Source organism: Erithacus rubecula (genome assembly GCF_903797595.1).
Source record: "Erithacus rubecula genome assembly, contig: scaffold_1111_arrow_ctg1, whole genome shotgun sequence".
In the NCBI taxonomy this organism is placed as follows: domain Eukaryota; kingdom Metazoa; phylum Chordata; class Aves; order Passeriformes; family Muscicapidae; genus Erithacus; species Erithacus rubecula.
In genome coordinates, this window is record NW_027636299.1 from 17,287 (window position 1) to 25,001 (window position 7,715).

The 7,715-nt window shown below is 46.0% G+C and overlaps 1 pseudogene across 1 annotated transcript; it reads left to right on the top strand.

The window, feature by feature from the left end:
• Nucleotides 1-6,106: 6,106 nt before the first annotated feature.
• Nucleotides 6,107-6,787, top strand: LOC306815250 (homeobox protein Hox-C9 pseudogene; annotated as a pseudogene). Its single transcript has one exon. The product of its transcript is annotated as a homeobox protein Hox-C9 pseudogene (transcript).
• The last annotated feature ends 928 nt before the right edge of the window (nt 6,788-7,715 follow it).

Genomic DNA, 7,715 nt, shown 5'->3' on the forward strand with positions numbered 1-7,715 from the left:
AACAGCGGGAACCAAACGAACCAATTTCTCTTCTCTGCATATTAAGATTGATTTTTATTTTCCGAGCCGCCCCTGCAGAGAGAGAAAGGAATAAAAATAAAATATTTTATTTACCAAAAAAAAAAAAAAAAGGGAGTAAAATTTAAATTACGATCGGCAACCGCAGAAACGCCGTAAAAAGTGAAAATCTGGTTTTTAATTATGAAATTGGAGCGGCGCAGGGGCGCGGGGGGGGGGGGTTGGTGGCTCTGAGATTTTCCAGGGATGCGCCGATTTTTTATGGAATTTTATGGAAAACCGGGACCCCACGCTGCTCTCCGTGGGTTTAATATTTTATTTTATATTTTCCCTTCATTTTCGGCTCCGTTCTCCGCCTTTATTCCGCTTTCTCGGGGTGAAATATCGCCGATATCTCTCAAAAATTGGATTTTTTTTTTTTTTTTCCTGGATCGCTCCGCTGGCGGCAGGTGGAATCCCAAAAAAAAAAAAAAAAAAAAAAAAAATCCTGGAGGTTTCTGTGTGGGCGAGCATCGCCCTGGGCTGGATTTCCTCCTTTCTGAGAAAGAAAAAAAAAATCAAAAACAGTTAAAAAATAAAAGCAAAAGGAGAGGGAAACACCCAGGAGCGGGGCCGGGGCGCGGGGAGGCGGCGCGGGAGGATTTTGTGGAATTTTGGGGGAGCTGAGATGGATTTTGGGGTCGCTCGTGAGGATGGAATCGATGTCGGCTCCCACTGGGTGGGGAAAACAAAAAAAATTAAAAAAAGAAAAAAAGAAAAAAAGAAAAAAATCCTCAAGGTCTTTGCGGAGAAACAGGAAAAAAATTTTAAAAGGAAAAAATAAGGGGGCAAAAAAAAGCTGGAAAAACACCGAAAAAACGGGAAAAAATCTCAGAAACCACCCGAAGAATCCGCGCAGGTACCGCAGGGGGAGAAAACAAAAAAAAAATTAAAAAAAAATCCAAATTCTGATTTTTTTGGGGGCCGGGAAACGCCGCGCGCAGCGAACAGGCCGGAGCTGCAATCCCGCCCTGCCCTCCCCTCCCCCGCCGCCCTTTTTGGGGGGTTTTTTGGGGTTTTTTTTGGGTTGTTTTGGGGTTGTTTTGTCTCCTCCCCAACACCTTCGGGGCCGGGCAGACAATGGGGAGGCGCAGACACAACTCCGGTGTTATCTATGCTAATTGCCGCCTGTCTGGCGCGAGCTAATAAATGAATAAACGCGGCGGAAAAAGGAGGAAAAAAAAAAAAATAAATGTTTCTGCAGGCGCTGTTGGCCTCGCCTGGCCGGGTTCAGGCTTGTTCTCGCTCCTCTTTCCACCCGTCGGGTCATTTTTTTGGGTTGTAATCTGATTTTTTATTTATTTTTTTATTCGCGCCTTTTTATTTTTTTTTTAATGTATTCCCTTACTCTGGTTCTGTCGCGTCGCGCTGAAAAAAAAAAAAGAAAAGCCGAGAGAAATATTAAAAATCGGATTTGCGGTGAAAAAAAAAAAAAAAAAAAAAGCGGGTTTTCCGCTGGGGAAAATATAGGAGAAAAATTTAAAAAGGGTGTTTTTTTGGGAAAAAAAAAAAAAAGAGTTTAAGCCGAGCTTAAGATGGTCGGAGGTTTAATTGCAGCTCGGAATTTATTGCGCGCCCGCGGAGGCGCAGGAATTCCGAGGCCGGGGGGGAGAAACGACGAGCAGGTAAAAAAAAATTCCCGCGGCGGAATTTGGGATTTTTCCCGGCCGGAAAATTCGGGAATTTCTGTTCCCTCCGCGGCGTTTCCGCGTCGCTTTCCAGCGGGGAAGGATCAGAATAAATCTGATTTTATTTTTATTTTTTTTCTGCTGTTGTTGTTTTTTTTTTGTTTGTTTGTTTGTTTTCTGGTTGTTTTTTTTCCGAAGGAAGGGAAAAAGCAGCGCGATGAAATTGGCCTGAAATTGGATTTTATTATTTTTTTCCTTTTGGTTTTATACTCCAAGATAATCAGAGGAATATTCCTCATCCTCCGCCTCCGTTTTGGGCGATTTTTCCCCTTTTTTTGGGTTTTTTTTTTCTTTTTTAAAGGAAGGAGGGGGAGAAGGAGGAACAAAAGCGAGCGAGAACTTGGGCAGGAGGAGAGGAAGGGACGGAAAAGGGACAAAGAGAGGCAGGAAAAAGGGAATTTATTCGGGATCAAGGTTGGGAACGCGGCTCGGGGGATTTTTGGGGGGGATTTTCCCTCCCCGAGCGGCTCCGGGGGCGCCGGAGGAGCCAAAATTCCGATTTTGGGACAAATCCGACCTTGACTGTGGGAATTGAACCGCGGCTGCCGAGCCCGGGAGGTTTATTTGGGATTTGGGATTCGGGATTTCGGGGATTTAGAATTTTGGATTCGGGATTTTGGGGATTTGGGATTTTGGGATTTTGGGATTTTGCCCCCCCCGCGCTCTCTCGCCACCCCCGGGGGTCCCGGGAGGATTTGGGGAACCCACTCGAAGCGCTGGGAAAAAAAAAAATCCCCAAATCCCCAAAATCCCAAATCCCAAATCTCCGGCTGCCTCTGCTGAAAAATAAAAAACAGAAAATAAAATTTAAAAATCCCCAAAATAACTAAAAACCCCCAAAACCCCCCCAAAGCAGCGCCACCAGCGCGTTCATCTTTTTTATTTCCCTCTCCTGCCCTTTTAAATTCCTGTTAAAATTAATTTTTTAAAAGTTATTTATTTATATTTTTATATTTGCGGTCATTCTTTATTTCCTCCCAAGCGGGACGGGATTTCTGGGAGCGGAGGGGGAAAATTTGGGGATCGGGAAGATTTTTTGGGGGGATTTTTGGGCTCCCAAAATGTGCCCGGAGTGGCCAAGAAGGAGCTCAGACAAAAGCGGCGTTTTCCCTCTTTCCTCCCAGTTTATTTTTATTTTTATTATTGTCATTATCGTTATTATTTATTGTTATTATTTTATATTCCGATTTTATTTATTTTTTTTTTTATCTCCGCCAGGAAATAATAAATCTGCAAAACCCGCGGGTTGAACTGTCGGAGTTTTTCCTTTTTTTGTTGGTTTTTTTAAAATTTTTTTGTTTTATTTTGTTTTATTTTTTTCTCCCTCCGTGGATTCTCCTGATTCCCCCTCAAATCCCAGGAAATTGCCCCAAAAAGCGACCCCGGATCCCAAATTCCGCAATTCCAACCGGGAATAAGAGAAAAAAAAAAAAAAAAATTCCCCAGAACTTCTCCCCTTCCCACGGCGATGATTTTCGGGATAAAAGCGAATTTTATTGGGATTTGATACGGATTTTATAGCGCGCACTTGAATTTTATACGGATTTTATAAGGAGTTTATGTGGATTTTATAAGGATTTTATAGAGGTTTTATAAGGAGTTTATATGGATTTTTTACGGGTTCTGTATGGATTGTATATGGATTTTATGAGGATTTTATATGGATTTTAAATAGATTTAAAAATGGATTTTATAAGGATTTTAAATGGATTTAAAATAAAATTTAAAATGGATTTTAAATAGATTTTTAAAATGGATTTTATATGGATTTTATTACGTTTTTGCATGGATTTTATAGGGAGGGTTTTCCCACCGCGCGGAATTTTTGGGGGTTTCCCCATCTCGCCTCCGCCTTGGGGCGCGTTTTTCACCCAAATCCGAGTTTTTTCACCCCAAATTTTTAACCCCCAAAGCGCCGCTTTCCCGCCCGCGCCTTTAATTCGCTTTTTCCTTCCTCTTTGTGCCGTCTCCGCCGCGATTCCAAAGGAAGAAATTCCATTTTTACCATTTTCCCTCGGCGCCCCGGAGGCGGCGGCGGAAGGCGCGAGGTTCGGGGTGGAAAATTGGCATTTTTGGGGTTTTTTGGGGTTTTTTTTTGCACGTGGAATCGGCGCCTTTGTGTCCCAATCCCGTGACCTTGCCTGGCCGAAACCCGCCCGCCGCCGCTCCTCCCTTTCCTTTTTCCCGGCAGAATTCCCAAATTTATTTTATTTTCCCCCTTTTTTTTTCCCAGCTGGAAAAATCCCCCGATCCCGCTGAGTTTCCTCCCCTCCCTGCTCAGTTTTTAATTATTTTTTCCCTTTTATTTTAATTTTTTTTTTTTTTCTCCCCTCTCGCCCTTTTCCCGCTGCTTTTGTCACGATTCCATCCCAAAATATTCCCCGGAAAAACGGGAAAATCCGCGCGGGTTTCACCACCCCCCCCCCACAGCTCCTCCCCGGTGGAAAATTTGGGATAAATTTTAAAAATTATATTTTTTAGGGGTTTTTTTAACCCTTTTCCACATAAAAATCGCCGGGGATTAGCGGAGAAATCGCCTCGGAAAGGCCAAAGGAGCCTCGGGATATTTTTAATTTTATTTTAAATTTTTTAATGATTCGCAGGAGCCTCAAAAAAAAAAAAAAATCCCGAGGGAAAATTCCGGGTGGGGGCAGCGAGGGGAGGAAAATTTTTGGGGGGGAAAATCGGGAATTTTCCCGCTGGAATTACTGGATTTTTTTGCCGAAAATCTCATTTTTTCAACAGCTCTGGGGCATCCATTCCGTGATTTTTTGGGATTTTTTTGGGGGGATTTTTTGGGGATATTTTTTTATTTTTTGGGGGTTTTTCCGCGGGTGAATCGCGGGGTTTCCTTGGAGGGGTTTTGGGGGGATTTTTCTCCTTTTTGGGATTTTTTTCCCCTTTTCCCGCCTGGTTTTTCCTCCTGAGTGAAAATCTCGGGATTTTGGGTGCGGGGCTGGGTGACATCGGGACCCCCCCGCTCCTCCCCAAATTTCCCCCAAATTCCCTCCCAGCTCCAACAACCCCGAGTGCAGAGAAAACGCAGAAAAATCCATTTATTTTTAATTTTCCCGTGAGATTCTGTCTTTTGAAAAGAATAAAAAAATGCAGGGAGATAACAATTTTAAATTTTATTTTATTTTGGCTTCCAAATAAACCGCTTTTTTAATTTTTTTTTTTTTTGTCGCGCTGGGCGGGATTTCCTCACCTACCTGCGTTTCCTCACAAAACCAAGGTTATTCCCAAAAAAAAAAAATTAAAAAATATATAAAATACAATCAAAGATTTCCAAGCGTTTCTCCTCTCGCTTCGGCGCAGGACAAAAAAAAAAATTAAAAATAAAAAATATAAAAACCAAAAGTTTCCAGGCGTCACTGCCAAAAAAAAAGAAAAAAAAAATTTAAAAAAAACATTGAAAATCAAATAAAAATCCAATAAAAATAAAACCTGACGTGCGTCCCCCCCGCAGCCGCGAACTCCGTCCTGAGCTTTTATTTAATGAACGACACATTTATGAACAATCAACTGATCCTCGTAAAAATTTTATTGAAGGACATAAAAACCATCCCCGGCTCCTCTCCCGGCTTTCCCTTTCTCCGCTTTGGATTTTTTTGGTTTGTTTTTTTTTTTTTCAAGGCGGGGATGGAGGTTGTTTATTATTATTGTTATTTTTATTATTATTATTATTATCGCCCTCCTAATTTTTTTTTTTTTAATGTTTAAATCCGCCCGTGATCTCCATAATTTGATTTTCTGGCCGCTGCAGAGCCGGAGCGGCGCTGCCAAAATGACAAAAGCCGCTTTTTTTTTTGCTTTTTTTTCCCGTTTTTCACCCCATTTTCAGCTCCGAGCTGGGTTTTTTTTTCCGCTTTTTTCCACTCCCCTTTCCCACCTCGACGAAATCCGAAATTGGGATTTAATTCCCGCTGGGTGGGGGGGAGAGGACAGAGATAAATTGCGCGGAGAAATAGTTCCTGGGGCACCTTCCTGGCTTCCCTTCCACCTTCCCTCTCTCCTCCTCCTCATCATCATCATCATCATCATCATCATCATCATCCCCGCCCCCTTCCCTTCCTTCCCTTCCCTTCCCAGCCGCTTTTTTATTTATTTATTTTTTTAAAGAGGAAAGGAAAAAAAGAGGATAAAGAGGAAAAAAAAAGAAAAAAAAAAAAAAAAGCCGTGCGGATTGATCCCGGCGATATTTTTGGGTAAATACAATCACGTGAGGCCGGCAGCCAATGGCGCGGGGGGGAACGGGCTGAAAAAATAATTACCTGCCCTGATTGTTCTATGAGGAGATAAAAAGTACACATGGAGCGGACGCGATAATCCATGAATGCAAAGGAGGGGCCGAGCGGAGCATGGCGGCTTCGGGCCCCCTCAGCAGCAGCTACTTCGTGGACTCGCTGCTCGGGCCCGACTCGGAGGAGCTGCTGGCCCCGCGCCTGGCCGGGCCCGGCTCGGCTCGGCCCGCGCCGCTGCTCCCCGACTGCTCCGACTTCCCCTCGTGCAGCTTCGCCCCCAAACCCGCCGTGTTCGCCGCCTCCTGGGCGCCGGTGGCCGCGCAGCCCGCGGTGGGTTACGCGCACCCGCACGGCGCGGGGCCCTTCGCCCCGCAGGCGGCCGAGCCCAGGTACGTGCGCACCTGGCTGGAGCCGCTGGCCGGCGTCTCCTTCCCGCCCTTCGGCGCTCGCCACTACGGCCTCAAGGACTCCTTCGGGCCGCGCCGCGCCGAGTGCGCGCCCGCGGAGGGCCGCGGGTACGCGGAGCTGGTGTACGGCGCGCCCGAGGCGCGGGAGCGCGCGGGAGGCGCGGGCTCGCCGGAGCCGCTGGGGAAGCACAAAGAGGAGAAGCACCAGATGGAGCCCAGTAAGTTCCGAGAGGAGCCCGCGGAAAAGGCGCGGAGGGACCGCGGAGAGGCGCGCGAGGAAAGGGGGTTAGCGAGAGGGGAGAGAGAGGGGCGGAGAGGAGGGTGGAGGGGCGCGGAACCGAGCCTGAAAATGGGCAGAACCGAGCCTGAAAATGGGCAGAACCGAGCCTGAAACGGACCGAGCCTGAAACTGGCCACAACTGAGCCTGAAACGGCCCAAAACCGAGCCTAAAAATGGGCAGAACCGAGCCTGAAACTGGCCAGAACCGAGCCTCAAACGGCCTAAAACCGAGCCTAAAAATGGCCAGAACTGAGCCTGAAAATGGGCAGAACTGAGCCTGAAACGGCCCAAAACCGAAGCTAAAACTGGCCAGAACTGAGCCTGAAACTGGCCAGAACCGAGCCTGAAACTGGCCACAACTGAGCCTGAAACGGCCCAAAACCGAGACTGAAACTGGCCAGAACCGAGCCTAAAACTGGCCAGAACCGAGCCTGAAACGGCCCAAAACCGAGCCTAAAACTGGCCAGAACTGAGCCTGAAACGGCCCAAAACCGAGCCTGAAACGGCCCGGAACCGAAGCTAAAACTGGTCAGAACTGAGCCTGAAAATCCCCAGAACTGACCCCAAAAAATCCTCAAAACTGACCCCAAAAAATCCCCAAAACTGAACCTGAAAATCCCCAGAACTGACCCAAAAAAATCCCCAGAACTGAGGTAAAAACCGCCCAGAACCGAGCCTGAAACTGCCCAGAACTGAGCCTGAAAATCCCCAGAACTGAGCCTAAAACTGCCCAGAACCGACCCCGAAAATCTTATAGAATCCACCCAGAAACTTCCCAGAACCGATCCTAAAAACCCTCAGAACCGACCTTAACAATCTTACAGAAATGACCCTAAAACTGCCCAGAACTGACCCAAAAAACCCCCAAAACTGAGCCAAAAACCCCCAAAACTGAACCTAAAACCTGCCCAGAACCGACCCTAAAAATCCTCCAGAATCGACCCTAAAATTTTCCAAAATGGACCCTGCAATTTTTCCAGAGCTGACCTTAAAAAAAGAAAAAAAAAAAAAAAAAGAAGCAAAAAAAAAAAAAAAAAAA